The 21,486-nt window shown below is 36.7% G+C and overlaps 1 long non-coding RNA gene across 1 annotated transcript; it reads left to right on the top strand.

Annotated features, from left to right (window-relative positions):
* The first annotated feature begins 234 nt into the window (after positions 1 to 234).
* LOC129462111 (uncharacterized) lies at positions 235 to 21,037 on the top strand. The gene is made up of 3 exons (XR_008650765.2): positions 235 to 397; positions 18,222 to 18,577; positions 20,922 to 21,037. It is a non-coding gene; the product is annotated as an uncharacterized lncRNA (long non-coding RNA).
* Positions 21,038 to 21,486: the final 449 nt, after the last annotated feature.

The following is a 21,486-nucleotide window of genomic DNA, read 5'->3' as shown; positions in this document are numbered from 1 at the left end:
TGTTCGCCGCCGTGGCAGACCTGCCCCTGACTTCCATCCCTCCGGATCCGGCAGGGTGTCTGCTGTGCTCCTGATCCAGCGAGGCACCCATTACTGCTCCCGATTGGGCTAAAGGCTTGCCATTGTTCCTGCATGGCTAAGTGCCCGGGTTCGTCCTAATCAAGCTGAACCCTAGTCACTGGGTTCCGGCTTCTAATAGAGCTATAACACTCACTGCATGGCCCAAGATTCCATTTCTTGGACTCTGTGAGGCTGAGAACCCCAGGTCACAGGACACGAGGCTTGCCACCATCTTGGAAGCAGTCTGCCACCATTTTGGAAGCGGTCCACCACCATCTTGGGAGCTCTGGGAGCAAGGACCACCCGGTAACAATAGGCCAACTACTATACTGATAAGGTATGAAAGCCAATCCTCTCATTTCCACCTTAGACATTACATGCTGTCTATTCATGAGTGGAGGTTGGAGAAGTACAAAGGCAAAAAAACAACAACAACAACAAAAGGAGCAGAAATATATCTAGAGTGCTTAGAGGTGACTTCATCAAACAGTACTCTCAACTTTTAACGTGCACATTAACTGGGGATTCAACTTTTAATGTGCACATGATTCTGATTCAATACATCTGATGAGATGCCTGGGATTGTATGTTTTCAGAAAGTTCTCAGGGGATGTGACTGTTTCTGCCCCAAGAACCACACTTTGAGTAGCCAGGGTTTAAATGATATTTTAGCACTAACACGGAGGAAAATAAAGTAGCCCCCCCTAAGCATCTAGGGCAGAAACTGATCAAGAGAGACACAGGATGCTATGCAAAGCCCAGATCTGACCTCCAGGTTTGGACACAAGTCCTCTAATAAAGGATGTGGATGGCAGTGACCAATTAATGTGTACTGGACCTGGTTACTTGAAGGATCCCAGCATGGTGGACTTCATGGTTCTTAGGTGCCTTTAATTTTTTGGATCCCCAAACAGAGTAATTCTGGGACAACTTGAAGCACATACATTTGTAAACATAGATATAAAGCAAAATTTCCATGGATCAGCAGGCTCTTTAGCTGTGATTTTGATTTGGAATATAAAGACTTTTCCTAGTGTTTAATGCAATAAAGAAATATTTATAGTAAGAAAATTGAATCTACTTAATTTTTGCAAGTTTAATTTTATAAGGTATACATTATAATGAGTATTTTTGTGTGTGACAGAGCCTAGAAGCATTGTATTTGGATCAGCACTTAAATTTTAAAATAAAATACAAACTCTACACTAATATAGATTTTGCCTTCTGTAAAGTATGTTCAAAGTAAAAGTTGAAAAAATATGACATAGAGAAAGAGAAATAAGAACTAGAGAGTATATAATATAAAGTGAAGCAGATAAGGCAAACTAAAAGAAGGATTTTTACAGGGGAAAAACAATTTCATTTTATTGTAAAGCCCTAAATGAATAAAAGAAGACTTTGAATGTGAAGATGATTAAAAAGACAAAATCATTAGCTAAAGATATTTACAAGTTTAGACTCTTTCATTTTGATTGTAATTTTAATTAGCTGGACACAGGGGGAGAAGAAAATGAAAGCCTACATCATCTACTTACTCTTTAAATTGCATTCCACCTTAATTTTCTGCCTTTCAGTTCTTAATTTTCTCTATTTTTGTTCTAAGTAATCCGGTTATCAGGCTAAAGTGATTTTTTTCTCAGCCAGGTTTAGCATTCAGTATTTGCGTCTATGAACAAGAAAAAGTTCGCCCCATTGCTTTAGTTTTTATTCTTTCAATAGCGAAAACTCTCTACAGGTAACTTTTTTCAGTCTTTTGTTTATTCAGCAGGGGGCTTCGTGTACCATGACAGTTAGATGGCTAATAACAAAGGCTCCTATTTTCAAAATAATTATGCTCTGTTTACAGAGTTTTCCACAAAATTTACTCATAAAATTTAGAAGGCAGTAAAGCCTTAAAAAGCTGTAGTTTTACTATTCATTAAAGCCATTTTTCTATGAACAAGCAAGTTGTTTGTTTCTGTATCTGATAAAATGGAAGCCAAAAATTCAGTATTAGTTAAGTTCGGGATTTAAGTATACGTGAATAAAAATTTTAAAACTTACATTGAACACCTCTGTTTAGAATAACCTACTTTCGAAAGAGTTTATCTTCAAGATATTATCTGGCTTTTTAGTAGGGCTATTTATTTTGCATTTGTTAAAGAAAACAAGGCTGGGTGCGGTGGTGGGCGCCTGTAATCCCAGCTACTAGGGAGGCTGAAGCAGGAGAATCGCTTGAAACCGGGAGGTGGAGATTGCAGTGAGCCAAGATCGTGTCACTGCACTCCAGCCTGGGTGACACAGCAAGGCTCATTCTGAAAGGAAAGGGAAGCAAAGGAGAGGGGAGGGGAAGGGAGGGAACAAAATTAGCATAGCTAACCATGTATTATGTGTTGTTCAGTTTATCCCCTCTTCCAAAACATATTCACTCAAATAATGTAAAGGAACAATGTTGAAGCATCTTGAGGTCTAAGGATGAAAGGCACTATTTAAGTGGTGGTGACAATTATTATTATTATTCTGCCATAGATAAAAAGTTAAAATTGGCTTTTAAAACTATTGTGGACAATTTCATTTTGCTTCCCCATAAGTCAGAAACGATCACAGTACGTAGTTCTCAGCACATGAGCTATACACTCAAACTAGAACTAGTAGGGAGTATAAAAGGAATTATCCTAGTAATTAAATACCCACAAATAAAGCATTAGTTGCCGATCGTAGCCAACCAGGATGGTTGTTAAGGGACAACTAGAAAACTCAGCCCTACCTCATTAGTTGTCTTCTGTCTAAAATTCCAAAATATATTTATATTTTTTAAAAAGCCTTTCTCACCTTAAAATACAAATGTTCCTTGAGAGACATGATGCTTTGAAGCTTATAATTGTTGCATTATTTTATTTTATTTTATTTTACTTTTTTACTTATTTATTTCGAGACGGACTCTTACTCTGTTACCCAGGCTGGAGTGCAGTGGTGCAATCTCAGCTCACTGCAACCTCCACCTCCTGGGTTCAAGCGATTCTCCTGCCTCAGCCTCCCAGGTAGCTGGGGTTACAAGTGCGTGCCACCATGCCTAATTTTTGTATTACTAGTAGTGGCAGGGTTTTGTCATGTTCACCAGGCTGGTCTTGAACTTCTAACCTCCAATGATTTGCCCAACTCAGCCTCCCAAACTGCTGGAATTACAGGCATGAGCCACCACACCTGGCTAGTTGTGTGATTTTAATGAGTATGAGCTCCACATATTTTCTAGACAAAGAGTTTGAGAATAGGGTAGAATAACAGAGAGGAACTAAGAAGTTGAGAGAGAATTAGAGAGAGTTGCAAGGGTGAAAAATCTGCAGAAAATGAAATACAGGAGCAAAAGAGACGAAGTTCCTAATCTTGTCCAAGAATGTGATAAGAATTAACATTAAAATTATTAGAAAGTGTCAACAAGAAATGCCATAAAATCCCTTTCTCTGGAAGTCTTTTAAAATAGAATAGTTGGGTCTTTCCAGCATGGTTTAGATGTACTACTGAATATAAAGTGATGACATTAATTGTCCTGTCTAGGATTAATATCTCTCTGAAATGCATCATACCTGAAAGGTCTTTTCTTTAATGCAATATTGGGATGTTTTACCAATTTGTTTATAATTTGGATATGCTGTAGCAGCACTGAGATTTTATTCCAATATTTCTTGTCTTGCTACTCTTGTCCATTTTGCCCAACAGTTATTGCTCAGTGTTCAGACTCTTGCTTCAAAATCAACTGAACTGCTTTGTTAGTATATGGATTTTTGAGGCCCCATCCTTTTTAGGGGGTCAAATAACCCAATTTGTGAATCCTCAGGGGCCTGCTAAGATGAGGGAGGGACATGTTTTCGGAGTTAGAGGGTCAAACAGAGAGTGGCAAGGCAGAGTATTCTCCAACAAGATGATATTACTGTCACCTGGTGGGGGTCCCCACCAGGTACATTTCTCAACCTGGGTTAGGTGTGTACCCTCCAACTCTGTAGCACCCCCCACCACTCTAGTTATAACACTTAGGAACACTGCATTGTATTGTATTGTTTAGTTGAGTAGCCCTTCTTAGCTCTCATATTAATAGAGGGCCATGTGTTTCTTGTTTACTTTTAAGTCTCCAGAATCTAGTTCTGTTTCTGAAACATGGCAAGTGCTCAAATAATATGCGTTGAATAAAAGAATAAATCAATGAATAAATAAAGAAGTGCTGGTCGAGTAAATTAAAAAGACACACAAAAAAGGAAAAAGAATGTATGTATCTTGCTAGCAAAATGAAACAGAAAAACAATATCAGTAACTAACAATTATTAAATTCTTATTAGGTGTCAGGAGTTCTAAGTACTTTAAATGTCGTATTTAATTAATACAACTGTATAAGTGGAATGCTATTATTATTAGATTCTTCAGAATAAAGGAAGGTCCAGTTACTTGCCCACAGCCACACATCTAGTAAGACAGGACTGGAGCTGAAACCAAGGCAGCTGGACTCTTGAACCCATGCTCTAAGCTATTACTCCATGTAATGTAGACAGTGGTAAAGGTACTGTGCTAGGAGTGGTGGAGGATGCTAAGAATCAGCTCCTGCTTTCAAGAGGGCTTACAATAATTAACAATACATGTTTATCTGAATAATTTGCTCTCCCTTTTTCTTTGCAATTTAAGAGAAGAGGGAAAGAAAACAGGGAGGCAAGGATGAAGAAAGGAAGAAAAGGAAATAAGGAAGGAAGGGAAAAGGAAGGAAGGAAGGAAGGAAGGAAGGAAGGAAGGAAGGAAGGAAGGAAGGAAGGAAAGAAGGAAAGAAGGAATGTTGGAAGGAAGGAATGGAGGGTAGGATGGGGAAACAGCCCTAGTTCTTCAACAGGTTTTTGATCCAATTTACGTCTGTTTGATTCTGTTCCAGAGAAGGAACAGTGAATAAAAAAACTCTCAAGCCAGCACTTAAACCCACAAAAACTTTTCACCATTCTTTGAGTATTAAAAAAAATCCAACTTCTAACACAAAGAAATGATAAATGTTTGAGATGATGGATATGCCAGCTACCCTGATCTGATCACTGTACATTATCTGTATTGAAACATCACTATGCACCCTAAGAATATATAGAATTCTTATTTGTCAGTTTAAGACCGTATTTTTAATGGGAGAATTCGTCTCTATTAGAAAAAGGAATCTGTCCTTTGTTAATAAGCTGAAAGAAAAAAAATTTGCTGCCAAAAAACCCAACACCTACTTTGTATGTGTATAATATATTTAAATTTATATGTATGTATAATATATATTTCATTTTTTCCTAGACTAATCTTACACTACAAATTTCAACATTACCACCATAGCATTTACATATATTCTAAAACTATCCAGTGATGTGGCATAAAATAGCTAACTCATTTTTACTGAGGATCATAAAATCTTAGAAGAATTTAGTTTGAAATCTCTAAACAAAAATTGCAAAAGTTAATATAAGGTAGAAAAAGAGAAATAAATTTTGACTTATTAGAGAAAAGGGTTCAGGTGCAGGATGAAGCATACCAAAGGCATATGAAATGTCATTACTTTGAAGAAAATAAAAGGATGACAAGTTTAGAAAATTAACTATCAAATTACATTTTTTTTAAGAGGGGCAGTTAAAATGTTGATGAACAAATATAAGATGATGACTCAGGGGCACTAAAAATACAAAATGTGTGGGTTCTACTAGATAATACAATAAGTACTGGGAGTTTCACGTTATAACCCGTTGTGATTAAACAGCATACTGCTGAAAATGCAGATGTGATACTACCATAGTAAAACCAGCCTTTTAAAAGATGTTTCTAATTAAATCACGAAAAATCAAAAAGAAAATGTTGAGAGAAGCCATTTTGAAGATTTTATTAATGGTGCATTCATGGAGAGGGCTTTATTAGATTTGAACTAGCAAATGCTAATGCTAGTGTACAAAATGATAGATAAGCATTTTTCCCCTTAAAAAGTTATTTCTTCTAGGGTAAAAAGTTTGTTTGTAATATAAGCATCCTTTGATTCAGTTAAATTCTAGTAATGAGGTACTTGACTATTTGAGTTAATAATACTTTAATTAATCCATACCTGTATATGATCTAGATGTGTTTATTGTTGCCATTTCTCACTCGGAATTTGACTCCTAAATAGAGGACTCCTTTTAATATTCAAATTGCTTTTATCAGGAGTCCAGAAGTCATTAGTTTTACTCGATATTAATACCAAAACATCAGGTGTAAATTGATCCATTATAGAAGCTCTTGTTAAATGCTTTCTAGTCAGAGCACAGTGGCTCACACTGTAATCACAGCAATTTGGGAGGTTGAGGCAGGAGGACTGATTGAGCCCAGGAGCTTGAAACCAGCCTGGACAACAAACACAGTGGGACCTTGACTCCACGTGCATCTTTAGTTCCAGCTACTCTGGAGGCTGAAGTGGGAGGATCACTTGAGCCTGGGAGATGCAGGCTACAGTGAGCCGTGGTCTTGCCACTGCACTCCAGCCTGAGAGACAGAGCGAGACTTTGTCTCTAAACAAATAAAATGATTTCTAAGGAAACCCAGGGAAGACCTAAATTAAGATTAACCCATGAAATATATGAATAATTCCAGAAGATGAAAGGTAGATTTCTTGTTTTGAACACTATTATCTCCTCATTCACCTGGCTAATTACTCATTATCCTTCAAAACTTAGCTCAAAATTCACCATAGCTGGGAACCTTTTCCTAATTCCTTCCTCTTTTGGCTTCTAGATGCTCCCCTATCAACTTGTGGACATCTTGCTCTTTGCAGAATATCTCTTACCTGCAATTATAAAATCTAAAAAACTCTAAAAACCAGAAGCCTTTTTGTTTGGTGCAAATTTATTTGGGGGTAAAACTTGACCTATAAATTTATTTGCAGAAATAGTAAAATATTTGTTTGATTATGAGAGTGCTTCCCCAGACCATACAAAGAAGTTAGCATAATATATGGCATATGCACACTATAGGTCACCCTTGGTATCCTTGGGGGATTGGTTCCAGGAACTCCTACGTAAAAATCCTCAGAAGCTCAAGTTCCTTATATACAATGGCATAGCATTTGCAGATAATCAACACACACCATCCCATATACTTTAAATCATCTCTAAATTATTTAAAATACCTAATACAATGTGAATGTTCTGTAAATAGTTGTTACACTTTTTGGAAATTTGTGTTATTTTTTATTGTTGTATCATTATTATTTTTTTCCCAAATATTTCTAATCGTGGTTGAATCCACAGATGTGGAACCCACAGATACAGAGGACCAATTGTAGTATTTTTTAAAAAATGCTCTCAGATTTTAGAGGTTCCATTGAGGCTTCGGACCTCAATGCCATCTCACAATTCTTAAATTGCATCCTACCAGCTCCATTTCCCATTTGGATTCCATGACTCTTCAACATCTTACCATTTTCTTTAACTTTCTTACCCAAATGAACTTGCCTTCTATTTTGCAGAAAAAATGAAGCCATGAGGTTTGAGATCCCAACCAATTCATTGGCCATCCCCTGCCCTCATGACCACTAGTTGATCTATACTTGCCATTCATTCTTAGTTGCTTTTCTCAAGTCTCAGGGGTGTAGGGGGAGGGAAGTAACATATTTTTCTCACCCATCACAAGAGTCGTGGTTCAGGCATCTATAATAAAAGACAGACTGAGAAGCAAAAAGCTTACAAATGTATTTAATATAAATTTTATGCAGCTCACAAGCTTTTGGAAATAAAGACCTAAAGAAACAGAAAAAACAATGTGATATAGTTTGGCTGTGTCCCCACCCAAATCTTATCTTGAATTGTAGTTGACATAATCCCCATGTGTAGTGAGAGGGACCCAATGGGACGTAATTGAATGATGGGAGTAGTTACCCCCATGCTGCTGTTCTCATTTTAGTGAGTGAGTTCTCATGAGATCTGATGGTTTTATAAGGGGCTTTTCCCCCTTTTCCTCAACACCTCTCCTTCATGCCACCATGTGAAGAAAGACGTGTTTGTTTCCCCTTCTGCCATAATTGTATGTTTTCTTAAGCCACCCCAGCCATGCTGAACTGTGAGTCAATTAAACCTCTGTCTTTTATAAATTATCCAGTCTTGGGTATGTCTTCATTAAGAGCATGAAAATGGCCTAATACACTATCTATTTTATATTTAGATTTGATTGAGAGTGGATAACAGTATAGAATTATGATTGGACAAAAGGAAGTATGATCTAATGGTAACAAACCAGGGGGAACTTAGCAAGACCTGCTTGTACAAATTCTTCTTTGTATCTCTGTGTCTTCGTTCTTTCCTCTGGGTATAGGGAGGACCCCTCTGGAATGAGTGTCTTATGACCTACTTTAAAGGATGGTCAGAGAATTATTTTATAGTCTGCTTCAGGGGAGAGCCACAGTAGAAGGTCAGAAAGATCTTCCTGCTTCTACTCTTTTCTCAAGTGCCAAGGTGCCAAATTTGGGGATAGTGTGTCCTGAACCCTGTCAAAGGTTAGGTCTACTTCCCCAGTTTAAAACCTACATTTCTTATTCTTTAGATCTTAGTACTTACTGTCTACTCCAAAATTGTACTCTTTTGTTATTTCCATGCTTTATTTTCTCTTGTATGTTTTTATTGTCCTATAAATATGTTTAACTGTCTCCAAGTCTTAAATTACACCCCCCCACACCAATCCCACATCCCATGCTGTCTCCTACTTACTTCTCCCACTCTCCTGTATTGCTTTATTAGCTGCTTTTAAAGAGGACATAATTCTTGCTTCCTCTATGACTTTCTAATACTCAAACTTCCTGCAATTAGCTTCTGCAGGGACTAGTGTTGGAAAAAATTACCAGTGATGTCCAGATAATCAAGTCCAATGGTCATGTTTGTTACCTATCTAAATGAATCCCCCTATGCCATTTAACACTATTGACATTTTCTTGAAACTCTCTACCCTTTGTTTGACATTTTACTGTTATTTCATTCTCTTCCACCTCTGTTCATTCCTTTTTCATTTCTTTGGGATTATTTCTTCTTGCCTGTCTCTTTCATACTGATGCCCCACAAAGTTCCAGTTTTTACTTACAGTTATTTATTTTTTTCTTTTATAAATTCTTTGTGTAAATGTGTGGCAATCTCATCATTTTCATGACTTCAATTCTTACTTATAATGCTAATGACCTCAATAAATGTATCTTCAATCCTAACCTAGTCCCTCTCCTTTATATTTATAGATGCAACTGCCTATCAAACATACTTCTTTAGATGTCTTATAATCACAATATATGTAACGTGTCCTAAACTGAACTCAACTCCCACCCCACCCCCATATTTCTTATTTATTCCTGCCACATCTATAGCAATGATGCTATATCCAAAACACAATCTAATTTTGTTAGATTAACCTCTGCTTTTTTGTTAGATTAGCCTCTGCTTAACCCTTCCTGGCTCTTCATTACCTAAAATCAGAACTTCTTAACTGGTATATCATGAGACCCTCCCTGATCTGCACTTCCTTACCAATTTCCCTGGTCTCATCTCCAGCCACTCCCAGCTTCATGGTTTAAACATTAGGAACTCTAAGCTGCTTATAGTTTTCCATGTTCTCTATGCTGTTTTATGATCTGCACACTTGCTCGTGCTTTTTCTACAGCCTGAAATGCTATTCCAACTTTTCTTAATCTTTCAAAATCCCAGACATTATTTCATCTAGGAAACAACTTTTATTGACCAGTGATTTTGAGAATAGGAAGAGCCAAAGTGATTTACTTCCAAAGGCAAGATCTGCAAGCCTAGTGTTGGGTGATGTTTATTTTATATTTTTATTTATTTTGTTTGAGACAGAGTCCCATTCTGTTGCCCAGGCTGGAGTGCAGTGGCACGATCTCAGCTCGCTGCAACCTCCATCTCCCAGGTTCAAGTGATTCTCTCGCCTCAGCCTCCCAAGAAGCTGGGATTACAGATGCCTGGCACCACACCTGGCTAACTTTTGTATTTTTAGTAGAGATGGGTTTTCACCATGTTGGCCAGGCTGGTCTCAAACTCCTGACTTCAAGTGATCCACCTGCCTAGGCCTCCCAAAGTGCTGGGATTATAGGTGTGAGCCATTGCACACAGGCCAATATTTTAAATATCTTCAATGCTCCTTTGTAGGTATTTCAGAAGCGTGCAATGATTATTGAGGGCTCATTCAAGAACAGCTGTTGCAAAAGCAGTATTTTATTCTTCAATACTATTATGATAATATATTTGCATACCTAGCTCTTTCTAGGTTTTGCTTCCATTTCCTTACATCTTTCACTTGGGAACAAAAAATGTCTAGGTGTGAAGTAGATTAACTGTGCACCAGTTACCAAGTAGTCTGAGTCCAGTGAGACAGAACACCTCCACACGTAAGTTACATGAAGTGGGTTTATTAGTTATAGATAGGTAACAAGGGACAACAGAAGCCTTGGGTTCATTACCAGTCATTCCCTCAAGGCTCAGGAAACCTGCCTGGGGAGCATGGAGTCTCAGCTGCAGGTGTCCCACTTGTGCCACAGCTGAGGGTCTCCAGAAAGCATCTAGCCCTGGGTTTTGTACCTCAGGAACATGTGACACTCTGGGCTAAAGCACTGAAGGACATCTTGTCTCCAGGATTGGACCACAACAGAGCTTGGGCTATTCTGGTGAATCCTTTCCTATCTTAGGCTGTTGCATTTCCAGATCATTCTACAGTTATTCTTGAAAACTACAAGAAAGAAAGGGGGAAGAACTTGGTTACTATAAGGCTACCTGGAGAACTGTTCTACACTAGGCCAAAAGTTTGTCTTTATGTCTTTCTCTTTTTATATACATATAGCTAAATCATTTCCAGAGTTGTACGAATCTGTAATACCACAAGCAGAGTTTGACTGCATTTTCCCCAACACTGAGTATTTTTATTAACATTTTCTTTTACTCTTGTTAATGCTTAATAGTGAAACAGAGCAGAGTATCTTTGTGTTAATTTGGATAATTTGCATACTCATGATGCTGTTCATTTTCCCATATATTTTTTATTAGTGATAGTTCTTTGTTTTGCCATCATAATTTAATTTTCATGAGTTCTTCTTGTTCTCTGAATTACCATCCTTTTTAAATAGCATTCTGTTTATACCTTATGGTTACAGTATTTTCTGAAATATTTGTGAGGTATTATTGAGATTGTTTTTTTTTCTTTATTTTCTTTAGCTTGAACCCTATTCTTCTTTGATGGTCATTTCTTTCTGCTTGTACTTCTTGATCATTCTCTTTCATAATACATGCTTCACTCAATTCCAAGTGATTCCTTCTTATCCATCGATGTTTCAGAATGTGACAATGAAAATAAGTGACTGTGTGCTGTGTACATGAGCAGTTTATCCACTGGCATGCTTTGCTTTAGGGTGAGTAGGGTGAGTAGGGTGGAGGGTGAGTAGGGTGGAAGCCAGCCATCATGCTGGGAGGCCGTAAAGCAACAAAAGAAGGCTTTGCTCTGGAACAGCCTTATCATACTCCTGAATTCTTCCCAGAGAAGTGGTTCATTTTCTTTGGAAAAGGAAACACTGATTTTGTTTTCTTTTTAACTGGGGAAATAAAAGCTTGACTTCTGAGGATTCTGCTTGCATGTGTATGTGTATGAAGGAGAGAGTGAGATGGGGGTGGAGAGAGACAACAGTGACTGAATTCCGTGTACACCCTGTCTATTAACCCCTGTCTTTAGAGTCCCACGTGTCATTCATGGGGTTTTGGAGGCCAGCTTCTCTCTGGGGCTCCGTAGGGCAGATCAGTCAGCCCGTTCTGTACTTTCTAGGTTCAGGCTCCCCCTTTGCTCTTTCATCAGTAACCACTCTTTCACTCACTTTCTATCTTGCCAAAATTGGTTGAAATTTCTCATCCAGTATATCTTTATTATTATGATATTTACCTGGATTTTCCTTCTGGAACATTGTTGCCCACATAATGTGCTTTTTTTTTTCCCCTCAAATTAAGATGTTTATAGTTTTAATTCATAGGCTTTTTAAAACTAAGGAATTAACACATTTAAGTTCATATGTGATACAAATATTTTTGTCATCTTTTTACTTTGGTTTATTTTGATGTAAAGAAAGTTTTAAATTTCATGTAGTCATCTCTCAGTCTTTCCTACACATATTTTTCTTCTATTGAATGTATATTTGGAAAATTCTACTTATTTCAGATATTTGCTTCTGGTAAATTATGTGTTCCTTTGGATTTTCAGTGTTTTATTTTTAATAACAAATATTTCATCTGTCTAAATGTATTTTGGTATATGGCAAATTTTCAAGCCTTTTTGTTTTCTTTTTAGTAGAAAAGTTTTTTTCAAACAGAATCTTAGATGGAAGTTTAATTTATAAAAATTGGAAAGTTGGGCCGGGTGCGGTGGCTCAAGCCTGTAATCCCAGCACTTTGGGAGGCCAAGGTGGGTGGATCACGTGGTCAGGAAATCGAGACTGTCCCGGCTAACAGGGTGAAACCCCGTCTCTACTAAAAAAATACAAAAAAATTAGCCGGTCGTGGTGGCGGGTGCCTGTAGTCCCAGCTACTCGGGAGGCTGAGGGAGGAGAATGGCTCGAACCCAGGAGGCGGAGCTTGCATTGAGCCGAGATCGCGCCACTGCACTCCAGCCTGGGCGACAGAGCCAGGATCCGTCTCAAAAAAAAGAAAAAAAAAATTGGAAAGTTGACCAGGTGCAGTGGCCTGTAATCCCAGCACTCTGGGAGTCTGAGGCAGGAGGATTGCTTCAGCCCGAAAGCTCGAAACCAGTCTGGGCAACATCATAAGACCCCTCTTTTTAAAAAAATTAAAAATCAGAGGAGCACGGTGGCACATGCCTTTAGTACCAGCTACTTGGGAGGCTGAAATGGGAGGTCACTTGAGCCCAGGAGGTCAAGGCTGCAGTGAGCCATAATCACACTACTGCACTCCACTCCAGCCTGGGTGACAGAGTGAGACCCTGTCTCAAAAAAAAAGGAAAGTGGAATGGTCTAAGTGAATTTGTGTGAGAATGAAAATTCAATCAGTCCATCTGATTCCTTCAACCATGGTCCTATATTTGAAGTATCTTTAGTTTTTCAGAAGTAAATTTAAAAACAGTGGTTGGTATATGGTATAAAGTAAAAGTCAAAATTGATCCTATTCCTGAATTGCCAACCAATTATCTAAAAACTAATTATTGGTAAGCCCTTTTTTCCTGATTGAGTTGGAAAACGCCTTTCATATATTAATTTACTACCCATCATAGATTCTATTTTAGGGATATCATTGACCTCTCTGTCTACTTTTATACCAGAATTCTACTGTTTTAATTAGTATAGAGTTACATGTTTCCATTTGTAGTAAGGCTGTGTGTTAGTCTACTTGCACTGCTCTAAAGAAATACCCTAGGCTGGGTAATTTATTAGGAAAAGAAGTTTATTTTTGCTCATGGTTTTACAGGCTGTACAAAAAGCATGGTGCTGGCATCTATTCCTGGCAAGGCCTCAGGAAGCTTACAATCATGGTGGAAGGTGAAGGGGTCGTGGGCATTACACATGGCATGAGCAGGAGCAAGAGAGATAATGGGGAAGTCTCAGAGTCTTTTAAACAACCAGATCTCACATGAGCACAAAGAGGGAGAACTCACTCATTACTTTGAGGATGGCACCAAGTTATTCATGAGGGATCTTTCCCCATGACCCGGACACCTCTCACGAGGCCCCACCTTCAATATTGGGGATTACATTTCAGCATATTTGGAGGAGACAAACACACACTATATCAAGCCAATTCCTTCTTTCTTTCTTTCTTTCTCTTTCTTTCTTTCTTCTTTCTTTCTTTCTTCTTTCTTTCTTTCTTTCTTTCTTTCTTTCTTTCTTTCTTTCTTTCTTTCTTTCTCTTCTTTCTTCTTTCTTTTTCTCTCTTTCTCTCTCTTTCTTTCTCTCTTTCTTTCCTTTTTTCCTTCTTTCTTTCTCTCCTTCCTTCCTTCTTCCTTCCTTCCTTCCCTCTTTCTTTCAAATCATCATAACTTATATTTTCAAAGAATGGTCCTAGTTTCCTGCTTTGCTCTACCCTATCTAGTCAGGTGCACAGGGAAAGTCAGGTCACCTACACAAAATGTGGTCAACCCATACAATCTTAGGGGTATTGATATTTTAATTCTGTAGTTAATTTTAGAACCATTTTTACTGATTTCCCTGTATTACAGCATTTGACTCATTTGTCTTTCAAAGACTAGTAAACCTTAATTTGCTTTAGCAGCTCTGAATGGATTTTTATTGTTTCTTACCACTGCCTTTCAACTCATGTAATTTGAAAACTAAATGCAAACTGTAAAACTCAATCAATCTGGTAGTATTCTTTTAATATCAATTTTTATATAATTAGCCTCCAAACTGTGTTCAATTACTAACAATTAATCTTATGCACTTTCAGGGACAACACTAATTTCACACTTAGCAGCATTTAAAAGAAAGGTAGTGTGAATACCATAGGGAAAAAGTCCCTCCCCAAGGAGTTGTGCTTTATTATCACTGACTAGAGAATAAACGTGCTTTCCCATTGCAGTCTACGGTAGGGGCCCACATTTTCTTTAACTGTAGACCAGGAGAATTATGTAACAAACACACAAGCAAAATCACACATACTTTAATTACAGTTTTCAGTGAGACAGCTAGCCTTTTAAAAATGATCCTGAATGTTCTATGTTCTTTTGACAATTTTCTCGAGTTAGTATTTTTATCAATGCTGTATGGTTAATTGCCCCATTAAGGCTGACTGTGAGAAACCAAACAACGGAACCATGATGGGACAAAGAATGAGAACAACAAGAGCTGAAGGTAGAAAATTGTAGAAAACTTCTTATCATAGAAGAAATGCTGTTAGAAATCAAGAAATTCCCCAAACAGAACGTAGTCAGTGCTTAATACATGTTGTAATATGGAATAGCTTTTTAAATATTTATTACTGACTTTTTTCTTTAATAGTGCCAATTTCCAATTGACAAATTACACTCTATCTTAATACTACATCTATATGTAACTCCCTTAATATTTGCTATCTAAAGATCATATCATGTCTGAATCATATGAAAGTAATTTTTTTAAAATATCACTTTAGTTTCTTCTAATAATTCAAGGTCAACTACGATGAATAAACCAAGGTTTAAACTATTTCCTAGTGTCAAAAATATAATGAATACATGTTGGATTATATGACTGGTATTTAGCAAAAGGTGCACACATATCTGTTTACTTTGGTATTTCATGATTTTGACCTTTTAGGTGCTTCTTGTTAGTAATTGGTTGATGAGGAGTTGTAGCCAATTTTAATGTTTGTAATTCATACTCAGATATGCAAATTGATGAGCACATTATAAATTTTTAAAATTATTGGAACAATTTATAGTGCAAAGTGGCATTGCTCCAGGGGCTGAGCAGTGGCCTGGGAACTCAGAGCGGTGCATTTTAATTTTGATTAACTCTCAGTGTGACCACAGGCAAGTGCCTTAATCTCCCTGTATCTTGGATTATTTATCTATAATATGAATGTAACAATTTTCTTGCTGTAGCTAAAGTGAGGAATAACTATGAAGTATAGACTGGCTTAAAACTAAAGAGCACTATATATATCACACAAAAGACCAATATGAGGCTAAAGATTTTTTGGGTTTAATAAACATAGGTGTCATGTCATTCACACAAAGATAAGACAAATGGCCCAACATGAAAACGATGGAAATCACCATATCTCAATCTAGAAATTTTATTTAAATGAACTTAGCATAAGAAATAAACATTTGTAATGGTGTCAGACTTATGTGGACATTCATTATTAAATAAACTTTATTCCTGATTCTGTTTTCTTCAATGCTATCTTTCAAAAGTATAATAATGAATTTTAAAATGCTTTACTAGATACAGTCTTTAAAAGAAATCTTTCTTTTTCTCTCCCTAACAATGAGTAGGTTTCCATTAGGCATTTTAACTTTACACCAGGAAAACAAAAATTATACAAAGGCATTCAGCTTAAACTAAGACATTAGAAAACAACACTCAAATTCACAGTAATTCATAGCAAGGGGTAAATCTGTATTTTTAAACTTACCTAGTTTTTCCACCTGTTAAATAATATACTGTATCCTGAGAGCCACAGATACATAGGTGCAACTGGTGAGTTGATGATGGAATTCGAGTCTCTTTACTTTTCCATATATTGAAACATCAATCTTTTTAGCTTAATAAATAGTTCTGCAACACTGAATTTCAGCAGGGAGGCCATTCTCCAGTTGTGTATGAATACAATTTGAGTTCTAGTGTCTTCCCAAGCCTCCCTTGCATTGGGAAGCCAATATTTAGAAAGCTGTAGCAAACTAACACCTGTTAGACATAAATCACATGCAGAAATCTACAACTGGACAAGCTCAGGAAGATGTAATAGATCAAATCCATGAAGAACCTCACAATGAATTAGGAAAATCTTAAACTTAATCCTATAACCTGACAGGCAGTCAGCAGACTGACTTATGGAGAGCTATAATGTGGGAATTAGAATGAATGCCAGATGGCTTCTAGAAGTCAAATTTGAGAGAAAAAAAAAAAGAATAAACTGCATTTGATGATAAGCACAGGGAGGGAGGCTGACAAGGAAAATGCAGTCACAAAATAACACACAAGGATGAACTAATATTATACACTGTATTCTCTTTCTTTTGTTTCTCCCAGCCAGCTTGACAGAAAGTAGTAATATTTGACTAGTCACAAGCCTAATACCAGATGCCAGTTTGAACAGGTGCAAAAACAAAGAACAGAACACTTGCATTTGGAACATCAGCTCTTTATGTAGTCCCTGATATGTTTTGTGGGAACTCACCTACTAAGTTTCTTATTGCTATTTCCCTGATTGGGAGAAGTTCTATTTGATGAATACATAGCATATTCTGTTAGTTAATGGAAACAATTAAATAGGGGGAATGACCAATTCATCTGGGACTTAGTCTAATTCAAACAGTCCACCATCATGAGATGATATCAGTGCTGGAATTTTAAGATCACCAGGGTAGAAGAAAATGTGCCTGTTACCTGTTACAATTACCACGCAATTGTAACACGTTACAACATTCTTTTACTTGTGAAAGATAGTGGAAGTTGGCACTGCCAATTATCAGTGTTAAATGTATGACCAATCAGTATGAAGGCCACAAACAAACCAGCAGCTTGTTCCATAGAGTCAGTTGGTAAATTGGATGCAGGAAGACAGAGGAACACACTATCCCTCCTCTGTAGGTGGTCTCTGTTTCATTAGGTTTCCAATTGATGTTGCTGCACAGTAATCCAAAAATGTGTGACGGGAACATCACTCTCATTTTTCATTAACACCCCCTCGCAAATGTGTTGGAGGCAGGTACAAAACAATGATTTTGCCAGGCTTACTTTTATCCTTTTGGAGACTATTTCTTATCCAACATCGCTGCTGGATGCTTCGTTTCTCCTTGTTTAGAATCACCGTAGTGACTCAACACTGTTTGATATGATCAACTTCCTTTAGGATGCTGTGGAAAGAGTGAGAGAGCTGCTAATCTTTAAAAGACAAGTGATTTAGGAAAATCAGCTTATATATAATAATGAATATTGACATGACTACAAGATAGGTGAGAAAAAAAAATAGAGATGATGCCTATTGTTTCAGGAAATCTACCAGCAATGTATAAAGCATGGAATTTTTGAGAGATCTTAGAGATCATCTTGACTGAATTCCTCATTTTCATTTTATAAATGGGGGAATTGTGGCTCATACTGGCTCTAGCTTTTGCAAAGCAATGCAATTACTGGCAAAAGCTAAGTCTGGAAAGCAGAATCTATGACTTGTGCTCTATTCAGTATACTATGTTCAGTCTATAATATGTGGATGCAGATAACTACAAAAACTACACAATTCACATCTTCTGCTTCCTTAAGCCTATATCGTAGCTTTTATTGATACAATTTCATCAAGTTATTATCTAAAATATTCTTCAATTTGTAGTTTTTGGAGAAATCATTCAGCATTATGCTATAAGTAGCAGTGTTAATTTCCTGGTAGAAAGTGTTACACCTTTTAGGTCGATTTCCTGAGACATTAGGTTCATCTGTTTTTCTTTGTATTACCTAACTTCAATTCCTGTGTTATTATTAGCTTGAAAGCCTGCCCTGAATCCTCATCTATTGATGGAGATGGTGTCATCTTGCCTTGATTGTATCCAGAAGCTTCATCCCCAAGATAAAGGATGGACACCTCTCAGATGACCAGCTTCTTTTGCTCGACTCTAGAGAAGGTTGCTTTCTGCATTCTGGCAACTGCCCTCTGTCTACATGATTAGACTCGTTGGTTGCAGTGCTTTCTGGAGTAATGAAGGGATCCAGTGCACAGGGCTTAACTTACTGGGCACAGTCTCTAAGCCACCTCCGCCTGAATGGGTCCCCTGTTTTTTCTCTTCTGCTCTTGTTGAACCATATCGCTGTTCCTTGTGCTCCAGGGAATTTCTTGCTCTGGTAAGTGGAGAATCACCATGCCTCAGTCATAGGCAACATATACCCAGAATGTTGAATCATGACACTTTTTTTTGCTCAGGATTATTTATCTAGCTACTTTGATAACTAATGTAATCATTCCAGAATATGAATCTCAAGAAAAAGAATGACTGATTTCAAACTATTTAAAATTATTCAGAATACTTGATATTTTATATGTACAAATACAGAATAGTTTATAGATATATTACAGTTTGCTAAAATTTTCCCATCAGTCTTATATTTATTTCTTTACCACAAATGCTAGGAGTAAATTTATTCTATTCATTGTGATTCATCTTTGTTCTATTTTAAGAGCATTGAGCCCTCATCACCAAAAAGAGAGTTCTAGAGGTAACAGTAACACATACAGAAAAAATAGGTAGCAGGTTTTTGTTGTGTTTTCTTGTTGTTGCTAAAAGTCATGCGATTAACCATATCCTGTTTCTTATAGTAAGGGTAAATAAGAACATGCTAACCAAATAATAAAAACAAATGGTAAGTATACTAAGTGCATTACAGTGCTGCCAGACAAATGTTAATTTCATTTGTAACATTCATCTGTCTTCTTAAAGTTGCTTGCAAAGTTATCAGAAAAAATATAAAAAAACTAAATTATTAGTCAATTGAGGAACTTAAAAATAAAAAATGTAATAGCCAGTGTCTTCGGAAAAGTGTTTCCTTGATTCCTATCAATACAAATATTGTTTTTATGATATGATTAATGGAATGATTTAAAGATGGCTCTTTGTCATGCCACTTTGTTTAATGACATGTACGTATATTTTTAAATGTATCTTAATGAAATTATACATATATATCTATTTTTTAAGGATAATGTTCAAATAATGTTACTTTGCTTATACTCTTTGCTTGAGTAAAAGGATTTATTGTGCACAGAGTGTGCATGGTGTGGATTAAACCTTCTGCTCTTATTAAAGGATTTCTCTATCAGGGCTGTATCTTTTATGAAACCTTAACATCCCCAGGCTCAGAGTCGCTTGGGAGGCAGTCAGGTCTAAAACAAGTGTTTTTGAAAATGTAATTCCATATTGACTATGATATTAAAACTAACGAAAACTCAACTGAGAAAATGAATTTGGAGTTTAAATATTCAAATAGTGGAATTTGGGGCACAGCTATGTTGCCACAAAAACACACAAAACATAGGATTTGCCATAAGTGATTTATGTCCCTTGTGGCAATAACAAAATAAGAATGAAAATATATTTACATAGTGAAAAGTTAGAGAATCAGTTAGCACCTGTAAAGCTGCAAGTAACAGAAAACTCAACTCAGGAATGTCCAGCTGAGAAAGAGGATCGATTCTTCAAGCAAAGAAAATAAAGAGGTAGGGCAAACTTCAGGGCCACTTGATCCAGAGACTTCAGCTTCCCTCGAGTGCTTTTCTACCTCTCTAGTCAGTTCTTGTGGGTTTCAGAAAGGGCTCTACCCCATGGCTGCTTCCCACTGTGGTGAGATGATGCTTCCAGCTTCAGTGGGAGTCCATGCTTCTTCAATTCATGGGAGAAAAAGTTTTCAAGCAAGTCTACAGGACTCTCCCAGAACTGGGAGTAGGGTCAACTTTCCCTAAAATTATGGATTATATAGCAAAGGGGTATGTAAGGATTATGTAAGGAAGGATTATGTAGATATGTAACACCTCCCCACCCACAAACACAATTTCATATTTATTTTTCTTTTAGATTCAGAGGGTACATGTGCAAGTTTGTTCAATGGATATAGAGTGTAATTGTAAGATTTGGGCTTCTAGCATACCCATCACCCAAATAGTGAATATTGAGGGTAATTTTTAACTCTCATCCTCCCCTCACCATCCCCCATTTTGGAGTCCCCTGTGTTTATTATTTCTGTCATTACGTCCATGCGTACCCATTGTTTATCTCCCACTTATAAGTGAGAACGTGTGGTAACAAACTCTTATTTCTGAATGAATGGGGAATCTGATAGGTAATCAGTATTAGTGCATTATAGAATTAGACAGAATTTTCAAGTTAGATTTCACATGTACCAATGAGATGTATTAGCCCAGTGCCCATCATTTTAGTTAGGAAAATTATCAGGGAATCTAAAACCTTAAATCTTAGGATATGAAAGGAATTCTATTACAGTAATAATAATAAGAGATGTGTAAACTGAACCTTATAAAACAAGAAATGTTGGGAAAATATAGAGTCATACATTTATTAACAATAATTTTAAGGAAAGTTATATTAAACACTTTCTATTTCTTGCTGGCATCACTTTAAATTTTCACATCCAATAACTCATCTCAGTGTTTTTTTTTTTCTTTCTTTCTTTTTAGGTCATGAAAAAAATGGAAACTCTCTCAAGGACTAACAATCAGAGCTGTCTGGTTGACAAGGGACGTTATGGTTGCAAGAACACCCTGAAGCAAGGATTCTACATCAAAGATTCAGGGGCAATCTGAGTTTGCATTTAAGATCCTTCTGCCTATAGCAGTAGCTTATATGTTATGTTCAATTGACATATAAGCACTGTGAAGAAATATTCTATTACAACCTCTAATGACATTAGCATTGTGTATTTCATAATGTAATTGTAGACAGAAAGTTGATATATTTAATGCAAATTATGATTATTCTTTAAAAACAAAACCTGAAAATTCAGTTTATCTACATAATTGGCTTAAGTATTTGTTGCATACCTGTTCCATACCAAGCAATAAGCAAGGTGTTATAAAATAAAACATACAAAAACTATGTCCCTTTTTACAGATTAATTTTTACCATTTTAAGTAAGAAATATAATGCCCTGAAGAGTTATTCAGTTTATTTTGGGAATATCATTACTTTGAATAGAAGATTTTACAAAAATAGATTATAACTGTGAGAAATTCTCAGAAAAAT

The sequence above is a fragment of the Symphalangus syndactylus genome, chromosome 14 (assembly GCF_028878055.3).
Source record: "Symphalangus syndactylus isolate Jambi chromosome 14, NHGRI_mSymSyn1-v2.1_pri, whole genome shotgun sequence".
Classification (NCBI taxonomy): Eukaryota; Metazoa; Chordata; class Mammalia; order Primates; family Hylobatidae; genus Symphalangus; species Symphalangus syndactylus.
Note: the sequence above shows the minus strand (reverse complement) of the source record. Positions and strands in the feature narration are given on the sequence as shown.